The 13,114-nt window shown below is 50.6% G+C and overlaps 1 protein-coding gene across 6 annotated transcripts in view; it reads left to right on the forward strand.

The window, feature by feature from the left end:
* Nucleotides 1-13,114, forward strand: part of RREB1 (ras responsive element binding protein 1) — a 177,573-nt gene that overhangs the window by 30,751 nt on the left and 133,708 nt on the right. For 3 of the 6 annotated variants that reach the window (XM_079933231.1, XM_079933228.1, XM_079933229.1), the window contains exon 1: nt 11,907-12,133. The exons of 2 other annotated variants lie outside the window; for them this stretch is intronic. The gene's annotated coding sequence lies outside the window, so the exon portion shown is untranslated. Of the gene's footprint in view, nt 1-11,906; nt 12,134-12,802; nt 12,814-13,114 lie in introns of those variants that run through there. One more of the 6 variants, XM_079933234.1, reaches the window with a different exon arrangement.

Consider the following 13,114-nt stretch of genomic DNA (forward strand, 5'->3'; position numbering starts at 1 on the left):
AAGCTAACACATCTTATACACCTACTAAAGTGTAGCTTTTGTTATACTGTTATACTGAGGCTCCTTACCAGCTCTGCCTGTAAATATGCTTTTCTCCTAGTTTGTCATTTCCCTTTCAATTTAGCCTGCAGATTTTTTTTAATGTATTTAAATCTAAAATTGTTATGCAAATGGAAATGTGCATCTTTTCCTTTATGGTTTCTTCCTTTGCCCTAAAAACCCTTCAAACCTGCCCCCACCCCACCCCCACCCGGCCAGAGACCAGGTAAATATTTACATATTTTTCTTCTGATTCTTCTATCCTTTTCCATTTTACATTCAATTCTTTAATCTATTTGGAATAGGTTTTAGCCTTTGGTGTAAAGTTAGTGTGAAGTTGGTATTTGGTGTGAATTTTTTTCCCTTTCAGTTGTTCCAGTTCTGTTGACTCATCTATCCTTTTCCCCTTGCTGATTTGAAGTACCACCTTTATCATACAGCAAATACTTCTAGGTTTCCTGTTTGATTCCATTGACCGGTCTAGCATTGCATTGGCACTATGGCATAGGATGGAACATACGTACATTATGTATATTCTAGCTGTATTGCATGCTTAGTATCTACATGTACTTATCTCATCTCCCTCCTATTTTTTTTTTTTTCCCCCAAAACTGAAAGTTTGTTTCTCTGTGCAACTCTAGACTTACAGCCTGATCAGGACATAAATTTTCCTGTCATCCTATAGAGTGCAATAGAAAGAACTTGGGCTATAGACTCAGAGGACTTGGATTCCAAACCTTGCTCCACCCACTAGCTGTTTAAGTCGGGCATATTATGTACTCTCTCTGTGCCTTGGGTTCTCTACTGAAGGAATCATGGGAAAATCAGCTCTTATCCCAAATTAATCTGAAATAATAGGACCAACTTGACCAATCAGAGAGTCACATCACTCAGGTCTATCTATTTCTATAAAATAGAAATAGATTGTTTTAATGACTGCATTGTTTTAATGACTGCAGAAAGTTTCTAACTCAGTATTTTGGTTATAACAATTTTGTCTTATCTGTTGTCATCATAATATAATTTCAGTAACACTAAACAGCTTTATAAGTACTTTTATGTATATACGTGCTCACATATGTAAATCCAGCTATATAAACATACTCATATTGATAAGTGGATGATTGTCATGGAGCAGTCAAGAAATAATGAACTTGACGTGGACTATTCTGTTTTTTTTTTAATAAAAGATTACATAGGGAACTTGATGTAACCTTAACAGTTTTATTGGATTAAGATGTACGTGTTTGCTGCAGCATGTAAATATTAAGCATCAAAATTTTAAAATATACAATAAGAGCCACAGTTTACTGCATACATAACATGGGCCAGATGCCTTTTTGTTTTTTTTGTTTGTTTGTTTGTTTTTTTGCTGTACGCGGGCCTCTCACTGCTGTGGCCTCTCCCGTTGCGGAGCACAGGCTCCGGACGCGCAGGCTCAGCGGCCATGGCTCATGGGCCCAGCCGCTCCGCGGCATGTGGGATCCTCCCGGACCGGGGCACGAACCCGCGTCCCCTGCATCGGCAGGCGGACTCCCAACCACTGCACCACCAGGGAAGCCCGGCCAGATGCCTTTTTGAATGCTTCATGCATATCATCTCTTTCGATCCTCATTATTACATCCGTTTTAAAGTTGAAGGAACTGAAGTTCTCCAGAGTTAGACAACTGTACTAGTGACAGCTGGTCAGTGACGGTGCCGGGATGGTACCCAGGGCTGTCTCACAGCCCAGTCCATGCTCCTTACACTGTAATGGGCCACTTCCAAGTATATTTGCAGTCCTTGTTTTGCTTTGTAAAGTCCAATTTCTGAGAAATTGGAGAAAAAAGAAAGTAGTTGAAGCCTGAAACTTTGGTTTCAGTTTAGGAATAAAACATGCTCTGATACACAGTGGAGTTGGCTGTAAGGCACAGGAAACATGAAGAACTCATACAACTATAGTGTAAAGATAAATCGTGGGGAAGAGGAACGGATCTGACGTGGAGAGAGCTCACATTTTAAAATTTGAATTACCTAGATCGTCTGTCACATTCTGTGGATGGTTGCTTCAGATCCTTGACTCTGATAGAGACGTTAAAGATAGGGACATTAAAACATAACAACCCTTTAGCCTGTAAGACCCACTGGGGCAGGGAACCTGTGAGCTTTATTGTACTCAGAGCCTGGAACATCATCAGTGCAACCAGTCGCTGGTTGAGTGAATGAGTAATGCATGTCAGGTTTCTTTAGTAACGTGAAGAAGTAACGTAGTCAGCCCACACACTCTGAAATATCTTATTTTTTGAGCATGGACTCCATTACGTAGCTGAGGTGAGCATATGAAAAAGTGCCTGAAATTGCTAAGTCCATTGCCTTGTGGGAGTTAGAGGCAGTGGGCAGAATCATCCCCACACCCTAGTCGCTGTGGAATGACACCCAAGCACTAGAGATGACTTTATTTCTTCCTGAGGGAAAGAAAGAGAGTCTTCTGTCTATTAGGACAGACACATTGTTTTCAGTGTTTGCAATTGTCAGCCTCTTTCATGGCTATCTAGTTGTGTGATTTACTGCAGCTCCTTAGCACTTTTTACGGTTGAAAACTCTGTTCTGATCCTTTGGCCGGGGAACATATGGACTTAGTCTGTTAGCAGGAGGACCAGTGGCCAGAGTTATTGGAAATACTACTGCACTGTCAGTAAGCTCGACTGACGACTACCGTTTGGGGGTGGACTTAACTGAAACTGCAGAAATTTTACTTTGCTCCTGTCCACCCTCAATTGAACCCACAAAGGTACAGATACTTACTACTTATTGAGGAAGTATTTATTTCATTTATTTGCACTCTGGTACGTGACAAAAGAGCGCTATCCGACAAAGAAACAAATGTTGAACTCCGAGTACATCTTTTAGGGAAAGAAAGAATCTGCATCCTGTGAGAATAGAGCAGTTTTTTCCCCTAATACCTGCCACGTTGTCTGAAGGCAGGAGGGATGACCGGCCCTTTCTGTGGAGGGGTGAGGTTAAATCATTTAAAAATTCCATAAGCAGGGCTTCGCTGGTGGCGCAGTGGTTGAGAGTCCGCCTGCCGATGCAGGGGACACGGGTTCGTGCCCCGGTCCGGGAAGATCGCACGTGCCGCGGAGCGGCTGGGCCCGTGAGCCATGGCCGCTGAGCCTGCGCGTCCGGAGCCTGTGCTCCGCAACGGGAGAGGCCACAGCAGTGAGAGGCCCGCGTACCACAAAAAAAAAAAAAAATTCCATAAGCAATAAACTAACATCATGGAGGAAAGTTTGACTTAGAAGAGTTATTTAACCTTCCCTGATATTCTGATATCTTTGAAACAACTTTAGTAGTTGAGAAGTACGCTAACCATGCGTCAATCTAAAGGCCAACTGAGAATCAGGACATCAGCAACATTTGGCTTCTGGGCAACAAAAGGAGATGCTGGTCCTTACACTTACTTTTTTTTTTTTTTTTTTTTTTTTTTTTTGCGGTACGTGGGCCTCTCACCGCTGTGGCCTCTCCCGTTGCGGAGCACAGGCTCCGGACGCGCAGGCTCGGCGGCCACGGCTTACGGGCCCAGCCACTCCGTGGCATGTGGGATCTTCCCGGACCGGGGCACGAACCCGTGTCCCCTGCATGGGCAGGCGGACTCTCAACTACTGCGCCACCAGGGAAGCCCCTTACACTTACTTTTGACACATTTCTCGCAGTCTTGGTTATCCAGTTTCCTAACCACATAAATTAGAAACCATCCGTTAGAAAGGGAAGAGGAGGTTGCTACTGGCAGGCATACTGAGGTCAGAAAGAAGTGACAAGACACAGCCAGACAGTGAGGGAGGAAAAATAGCTAAAAGCAGACGAAGAACTCCAACTGGGATCTACTGCGGAGGCCTAGGGGACGCTAGCAAATAGCTAGTACCTGCCTATTCAGATGAACAGTTTCTTGAAGATGCGACCATCTTGTGGTCTACTATAAATCTTGCTTATAAAAAGTTATCTTTATTGGACAATCCAATAAAATATTTGAAGTTTATAATAGCATTTTGTGCAGATATTAACTTTCTGACTTTTCAGAAAAGGGAGAAAAAGTGAGGCAGTTCATAATACATTTTAGAAAACGATCTGCTCCAAATTTTTAACCTTTAAAAGGAAAAACACCGGAAATAATGCATTCCCCGAGGTATCTGGGTAGCTAAAGTCATAATGTATTGAGGGTAGCAGAGGTTGTATGAAGGCAGCCCATCCCTGTGATGCTGCACGGCTTGTCTGAGAGGAAGCATCTAATTGGCTACGTTACTAAGGGGATTTGGACGTTTGAAATGACATCTCACCACTGCCTCTCAAGCCTTCTGCTCGCCTTGCCCATCCTAGGCAGACCTTCCTCCCACAGTTGGAATTTCCCCTATGTTCCTCACTCTTTCCAGCCCATTTCCACCCCTCCTTCACGTCTATTCCACCTCTGCATACTGTGCAAACGTGTTCATCGAGAACCTGCGCTGTGCCAGGCCCTGGGCTGAGGGCTGGGATGGAGAAATCATTAGCCAAGACAGGCCCCGACTTTCAAGCCGCCCCATCCATTGAGACTGTGCACCCCTTGTCCTAAGAAACTCGAATTCCCGGGCTTCTCCACAGCACATTCCCTACTTCTGCCCCCCGATGGAAACTTCGTTTGTCCTTAGATATGTCACTTCCTCCCAAAGCCTTTCCTCGAGAAGACTGGTTCTCCCAGTTGACCGGGAGGCCGCGGAGTCTCTGGAGTGTGTTCCGCTCTCCTTCCACGCCAGGCCCCCCGTCGTCTTTGGGTCCCTCCTTCTTGTATCAGTCAGCTCGGGCTGCTGTAACTCAGCCACACAGGCTGGGGGGCTGGAACCGCAGCAACGTATTTTCTCACAGTTGAGGAGGCCGGAGGGCCGAGATCGAGGTGCTGGTGGGGTTGGTGCCTTCTGAGGCCTCTCTCCTGGGCTGGAAGATGCCACCTTCTCCCTGTGTCCTCACCGGGTCGTCCTTCTGTGTGTGTGTGTGTGTGTGTGTGTGTGTGTGTGTGTGTCTTGATCTCCTCTTCTTAGAAGGACACCAGTCCTACTGGATTAGGGACCACCCCAATTACTTCATTTCACCTAATGACCTCTGTAAAGGCCATACCTCCACCTACAGTTACACTCTGAGGGACTGGGGGCTAGGACTTCAGCGTACGCATCTGGGGGGACACGGCTTAGCCCGTGCTGCCTCCTCTGATGTGGGTGTCACCTGTCAACGCCCGCCTCTTCTCATCTGCATCCCCGCCACCTGCAGAGCCTCTCACAGGAGAGCCAAAGTGACCGACTTCACATTTTTCCTCTCCGTCTCCTTCCTGCCCTCAGTCTCAGTCCCTCCGTGAGTGGAGGACCCTCTTTGTCAAGGACTCGTGTCCTGTCCTTCCTGCATCGTTTCCTCAGCCCCACGAGTAGGATTTCCCTCCAGCTCACAAGAGTCTTCTGCTTCTCTGTCTCCCCCGAGGTCTCCATCCCCGTCTCCCACCCTCAGACCCCCTTCTTCCTCTCACCCCTTGCCTCACCCTCCTGGTCACTGAAGCTGCCTTTCTTCCTCAGGGCCCTTGGCCACTCCCCATTCTCACAGCCTCAGGCCCTCTCTGGTGTCATCCCCCTTGTGATGGATTTTACTCATTTCAGCTTCCCGCTGTCAGTAATCCCTACCATATGTTTCGTCCCCTCCGTGGCTCTGCGGCATTGAAGCTAACGCAGAGCTGAACTTTTCTACCACCAGTTCCTGACTTCTTGCTTCAAGCCTTAGCCCCCTGCCCTTGCTCTGCGGCCCTGCTGCTGTCCGTAGTCAAAGCCATCGCATGGTAACTCCCACAACCTGATGTAGTAGTTAAGTTTCTACCATCTTTTCCCCTTCCCTCCTGTCACAGAATATTAATTATCCCTCTTTTTTCCCCAAGGCTGATCTCCCTACCATTCCTCCTCTGCCATAGACAGACAGACAGGCAGGCAGACACACACACGCATGCACACCTTCCTTCAAAAGCTGTGTTCTGTTTCATAGATCTGTATTCTCTCTCTCTCTCTGGATCTCCATTCCTTTCCTGTTGACATAAATGTCTATGGAGAACAGAAAGGGGTTTGTACGCGAGGTTTATGTGCGGGAGGGATGGTTATAAACCAAATCAGCAATACCGAAAGCTGGTCATTTGCTTATCTTTCCAATTAAATTCTTGTTAAGACAGCACAGACAATACTGGCCCTTCTGCCAAACTCCAGTCGAGAGTGTTTTTTATTCAGATTAGTCAAGACAATCAAGTAGGCATTTTTTGTTAGCAAACTATTTAATTCTCGATTGACTGACAGCAGGAGGGGTGATGACAGCAAGGAAAGAGTGGGTCCCGGGGTTTAGCTCAGCTCTGCCAGGTCCCAGCCATCCCGGCCTGGGGACCTTGGGACTCCTCAGTTTCATCAGTTGTAGGATGGGGGTGATAAGGCACCTGCCAGGTTGGAGGGGGGTTAAGCAAGATGATTCACAGGGGGCCCTCAGAGCAGCGCCTGGCACATAGTAGGTGTTCAGTACATATTAGCTGCCTACTACGTTGCTGTCGTTACTTTCCCTTCTCGCCCCTCCTTCTGTCACCTAACTTCTCAGCCTTCAGGCCTTCATTCACTTCCTCTCCTGCCATCACTCCTTAACCCTCGCTTTCTGGCCATTGCCTTCCTCTCTCAAATCAATTTACTTTCTCAGATCTCACCCCCTTTTCAGCTACTTGCTTTGACGTCTCTGTGATTTAACACCATTGACAACATTTAAAAAAATTTTTTTTAAGGCAGCACTCCCCGCCCCAGCTGTTCTGCTCCTTTAGAGGAAAGAGACCCCGAGAGCACTTGTCACCCCTCCTCTGCATGCACCTCATGGCAGGCATTTCCCTGGGGTTAGCCTCTAGCCTTTTACTTCCCATCCTCTCTGGCCCCCAGATGTCTCTCCAGGCCTTTTTCCTGGGTCCAGCCTCCTCTCGTCTTCCACACACCACCCCCTACTCTCCCCACCCCGCCATGATGCATGGACCCACCCCCCAACCCGGGTCCCAAACCAAGACTGGGGAAGCTGTCTTTTTCAAGTCTCTTCTTCTCACTCCAAAGCAGTTGGGACCAAGCCCAGGGGATTCCATCTTCTTTACCACCTCCCACCTCTAGTCCCTCTGTCTGTCACCCTCTTTTTACTTTAACCCCTGCTTTGTCATGTGTCATTCTGCCGATGCTGGAGTGGTTTCCCTTTTTTTTTTTTTTTTTTTTTTTTTTTTGCTGTATGTGGGCCTCTCACTGTTGTGGCCTCTCCCGTTGCGGAGCACAGGCTCCGGACGCGCAGGCTCAGCAGCCATAGCTCACGGGTCCAGCCGCTCTGCGGCATGTGGGATCTTCCCGGACCGGGGCACGAACCCGCGTCCCCTGCATCGGCAGGTGGACTCTCAACCACTGCACCACCAGGGAAGCCTGGTTTCCCTTCTTTTGATGCCACGCCCCGTGGTCAGTGCTCCAGAGGGATTTTTTTTTTTCCTCTCTCCCATATCAAATTGGTCAAATCCTATTGCATCTGTGTCCTAAGTCTGTCTCAAACCAATCCATTCTCCTCCACCTCTATAGCCAGCGGCTGACAGGGTCCTTATTATTTCTTAGGTGGGCTCTTCTATTAATTCCTAACTAACCTTCCGATCCCAGGTCTCCCAGACCCTTCTCCATGGTCCCCCGAGGGAGGCTCTGTCTACCTCTTCCTTAAGCCCTTTCAGGGGCTCGGCGTCGGATAAAGCACAGGTCAGCTCCACGGTGTGCCCGGAGCTCTCGGCCGTCTGGCCCACGGGCAATTTCTCCAGCTCCATCTCTGGCTGCGTCCCTTCCTCCCTCTGGTCCAGCCACAGAGTCAGGTATTTGCAGTTCTGGAAACTGACCTTGTGTTACGCCTCTCTGCCCTGTGCTTGCTACTTACCGATCCCTCTGTCTGGAGCGCCCTGCCCCCTCCTTTGGGTGGGGTTGGGACGCCTACACGTCTCATGAGATTCAGCGGACTGTGTCACCTCATCCTAGGGGCCTTCTCCAACATCCACATCCTTTTTCTCCTCGATTCTCTTCCATGGCATAGCTCTATGGTTTCCATTATTTCTACTTCCAGCTCGATGTCACCTGCTTTGTCCCCTTCCACCTCCAATGGGCTCCTACCTCTGACTGTCTCATTAGTCATTCGTTCTCTCCATCTGGCTGGGGCCCAGGCATCATCTTGGCCCTCACTTCTTCACCCCCCATTCCCGGCCCACCAGCTGCTTTTCTATCAGTTCTTCCTCTGAAGCGGCTCCCAATCAGCTATTCTCTATCCCTTCCCTGCTCCACCCTAGTTCAGGCCCTGGTCCCTGAGGTTTTCCATGGACGGTGTTCAGAGTTCTCTGTGGGACAGCCTCAGCCTGTTGACTTTCACTCTCATCACCTGCTGTTGCTGTGTGGGTTACCATCCAACACACTGGAATCCTTACTGGTCTCTGAACAGGGCTCATAACTTGCCGCCACTGTGCCTTTGCATCTACTATTTCTAATCCCCATCTCCAGACACGAAATTTCTAGCCATTCTCCATGGCTCAGCCCCGTCGCTTTCTCTTCTGTGAAATTTTCCCCAATGACTCTTATTTGAAGTGCTCTCTTTTCTTGGAACCTCTGAATTTTGTACCTATTTAATGGTTCTTATTAAACGTTGGCTTGCATTTCATGATTACTTCTTGTGGATGCAGAGATTAGCCTGTAAACTCTTTTAAGGCATGGATTATAAATTATCCATTTTTGTATCACTTCTCCACTACAGGACCTATATATATATATATATATATATATATAAAATCTCACAATTCCATATATATATATGAAATATATATATATCAGCTTTGTTGAGGTATAACTTACAAAGAATGCAATTCACCCATTTAAAGCGTACAGTTCAATGGTTTTAGTATATTCAGAGTTGTTCAACCATTACCACAATCAATTTTAAAACATTTCTATCACCCTTCAAAGAAATATCACACAATTAGCAGTCAATCCCTATTTCCCTCCAAACCCTCAGCCCTGGGTAACTATTAATCTACTTCCTGTCTCCGAAGATTTGCCTATTCTGGACATTTCATATAAACAGAATCAGAACGATATTTGTCCTTTTGGGTCTGGCTTATTTCATTTAGTGTGTTTTCAGAATTGATCCGTGTTGTAGTATGTACTTCTTTCCTTTTTTATGGCTGAATAATATTCCACGTATGGATGTACCACATTTTGTTTATCCACTCATCAGTTGATGGCTATTTGGGTTGTTTCTGCTTTTTAGCTGCTGTGGATAACGCTGCTATGAACATTCTTGTACAAGTTCTTGTGTGGATGTCTGTTTTCATGTGTTGTGTTATGTACCTAGGAGTGGAGTGGCTAGGTCAGATGGTAACTCTATGCTTAACATTTTGAGGAACTGTCAGGCTGTTTTTTAAAGTGGCTGTAGCATTTTACATTTTCACCAGCAGTGTGCGAGAGTTCCATCTCTCCACTTCCCTGACGACACTTGTTATTATCTGTCTTTTTTATTACAGCCATCCTAGTGGGTGTGAAGTGGCAACTCATCATGGTTTTAATAGCATGACTCTTTTTTACCTATTAGATGTTCAATAAATATCTGTTGGGTCAATGATATTTATATGTAATATGGACAAACAGACCTTTGGACGGCTCGTTTGACTGCCAAGTTTATGAATTAGCTAGAAAAGATGAACAGAGAGCTCAGTATCATTAGAATTCAACTTTCAAAAGTTACTTTTAGACTGTTTTTTCAACTTAAAAGGTTGCCAGTATTACCTAGGTGACATTATCAAGGTCAGGAAAAACCATGTAGCTTTGCAGGTTTGCATGGATTTTACAGAATAAGCTAAATTACAAGCAAAATTCCAACTTTGATATGGTTCCTACTCAAAACCTACTCCTCAATGGGGAGACCAGGAAAGGTAACTCCCTGAATGGGGACATGGGGTTGGGGTGGAGGGGAGGCTTAGAAAAATGCAACTGCTAACGTTTCCCTGGGTTGAGTTTTCCTCAGTAAACAGTAGACCCTGGGAAACATAACAGGTTCTGAAAACTTAATTTTGATGACTCTGGACGTCAGAGAAACAGCCAGCTGAATCAGTTCCCTCTTGGGTGGTTGATTATCTCAAGTCATAGGTAATGGTCCAGCTGCTTTTGCTTGGTTCTAGAGAGTTCTGTGTTGGCCAGGACCCATCCATTTAGTCCATCCCTAAGTAGACACTTCTGTCTGCAGTCCTGAACACCAGAGTTCAACTAAAGGCCTCAAATTAAAGGCCCGTGATTGGGCTTACAACTTTGTATGGTGTGCAGGGGTACTCAGAAGAGTTGGCGTGAAAGAGGGTCAAAGGTCACAGCCAGTATATAGTGGCCAGCTTTCTGTATGTGTAACATCATCTTGCTAAACAAGCCTCAAACGCATGATTCTGCAGTAGCATTCTCTGCAACTAGACAAGAGGCCCCCCATCTTTATAATTTGGGGGGCGGGTGGTGTTTGTTTTCTGCAACCACAATCACCCTTATCTGCCTGAAGATGTTTCCAAAAGGCTGACAACAGGCCCCTTTCAGAAGCTCAGTAGGAAAAGTATTAACAGTTGGAAACATGTCAGCTGCCTTATGGAGGAAGCAAAGCCCAGGCCTGGTTTCTCTGGGCTCGGTGATAACTTGGGCCGCCGCAGCCTGGGCGAAGCTGGTGTTTGGAGCCGTGGAGACGGAGCGCGGCTCGGAGGAGGGCCCCTGCTTTTCAGAGTTGAAACAGGAGCCCTCTGAGAGAAAGAGATATTGCATGTGGCTTCCCTGATGCCTCGGAGGGCGACGTGGATGACACAGCATCAGCCGTGCCATCGTGGGGTGGGGACACAGTGGCGGCCCATTGGGGGCAACGCAGCCCCCCCCCCCCCCCCCCCCCCGCTTCAGCATCAGCTGTGGAGTGTGGGGAAGGGAAGGTGACAAAAGCCAAGTCAGCGTTGAATTTGTTGGATGGAGAATACGCTCCCGGGGCGGCAGCCCCAGAGCGAGAAGGACCGGCCCTGGGAGAGAAACAGCCCGAAGTTGGGGGCGGGGTGAAGCGCCAGTTCCTTAATCTCCCGCCCCATCGTCGGCTTGTCCCACCTGGATGCAGAGCGAGGACCGCGTGGAGAGGGAACCGCACGGGTGGGGTTCACCCTCCCGTCTGCCTCTGAGAGCAAGAGGGGCGGCGCCGGGCCAGGCACCCCCGCCCCCCACGGCACCCCCTCCCGGCCTCCGAGGCGCCCCTCTCGCGCTTCCCAGGCATCGCTGCCTTTCCCTGTCCTCCGTTAAAATAGTGAAACAAACCACTGAGCGAAGTGATGGAAAGCCAGGGGCGGGGAGTCGCCCGCAGTGAGGGGCCGGAGGGGAGGGGGCGCGGTGGTCCAAGAGGGTGGCCGGCCGGCGATCGCTGTGCTGGTCGGACGGCGCTCAGCTGCGGCCGCCAGGACCCTTCCCCCGGGGCTGCCCGGCCCTCCCCTGGCCCGGGGCGCCTGCGGAGGGCGCGGGGCAAACCTGGGGCTGCGGTGGGGGTGGAGGGGGGACTGCACCTCCATCCATCCCGGGATGGAAACTGCGGTCACCCCGCTAAAATCGGGCCGGGGGCTGCGGTGGGGACCAGCGGGTACCGCGGTCCCCCCCCCCCCCAGCCCGAGCGCCGCCGCCGCCGCCGCCGCTCAGTAACACGTCCCCAGGAGAGTCGCAGGAGCAACACGTGATGTGTCTACTTATCAGGGTGAGAGGGGGAGAGCGAGTCTCCGAGCGTGCGGGCGAGGAAGCGGGGCGGGGGGCCGAGGCGGGGGCCGGGACGACGGCTGGGGCGCCGGGGTCGCCTGCTCCTCGCCCACCTCCCTCCCTGTGGGAGAAGAGGAGGAGGGGAAGTGACTGCGGAGTTGATGAACTTTGCACATCCAGAAACGCCATTTTGATTCCTTTTCCGGAACAAGTTTGCATCTCTCCTCGTTCTCTCCCCGAAGCCCACCGGTCCCCACTGCATCATGCCTGGGAGCCAAGCGCCCTGCCCGGCCGTAAGTACGCGCCCGAGGTTCCGGCTCGCGGTCCTTGGGTGGCAGCGAGATGTCTGGGGCTGAGCGGGAGCGACCTTTTAAAGAACTTTTGGGGATGGGGAGGGTGAAGTCTGCAGAGCGCGTTGTACTTTTGAAACTCAGCGTTTCCCGGAGCCGAGGACCCGAGCGCCCCACGCCGCGCTACGTGCGCTCGGGGCGGTGGGGCCGGCCTGGGATGAGCTGGGCAGCCCTCTCCCCTCCGGCTGCGCGCCGGGCCGCTCCTCCTCTCTTCCCCCCTCCCCCTCCCCCTCCTCCTCCTCCTCCCCTTCCTCCGCTCCTTTTCCCCTTCCCGAGCTGCCGGCTCTGCCAACCAGCTCCCAGCGCGAGCCGCCGCGGCCGCTGCAGCGCCCCGCCGCCAGGACCTGATGCGCATCCATATTAGCCGTCCGAGCGCAGGAATCCGGCCCGACCCGCGCCGCCGCACCCGCCGCGGAATTTATTTTTAACCAGCACCGCCGGGACTCGGATGGTGCGCGCACCGCCGGCCAGAAACATCTTACCAGCGCTGCTCTCCATCTTCCGCCCTCTCTCCCCCGACATCCTCCCCCCCATGTGGGAGGGGAAACTTTTCTCCTACATACTTTCGAGTCCCTCTCGGGCCGAGGAGCGCGGAGATGACGGCGCCCGCCCGCCGCCGCAAGGTATCCGGGGGTGCCCGCTCGGGGTGCCCGCCTGGGGTGCTGGCTTGGGGGTGCCCGCCGGGGCCGCGCGGTGGGAGCATCCGCCGCGCCCTGCTCTGCGGACTTTGATCCTCCCGGGCGGACGGCGCCGGCCGGGAGGGGGCCGCGGGCAGCCCAGCGCCCTCGCCGTTCTCGGCTCGTGGCTGGTGGTCACGCCGACCACCGCCCCCGGGTGACTGGGCAGGGGGGGTCGCGTCCGCGCGTATTGTTCCCTTGCCCTTCCGTTGGCGGTGTACGTGTTTTCGTGGGAGCCATCGGTGTG

The sequence above is a fragment of the Stenella coeruleoalba genome (genome assembly GCF_951394435.1).
Source record: "Stenella coeruleoalba genome assembly, chromosome: 10".
In the NCBI taxonomy this organism is placed as follows: Eukaryota; Metazoa; Chordata; class Mammalia; order Artiodactyla; family Delphinidae; genus Stenella; species Stenella coeruleoalba.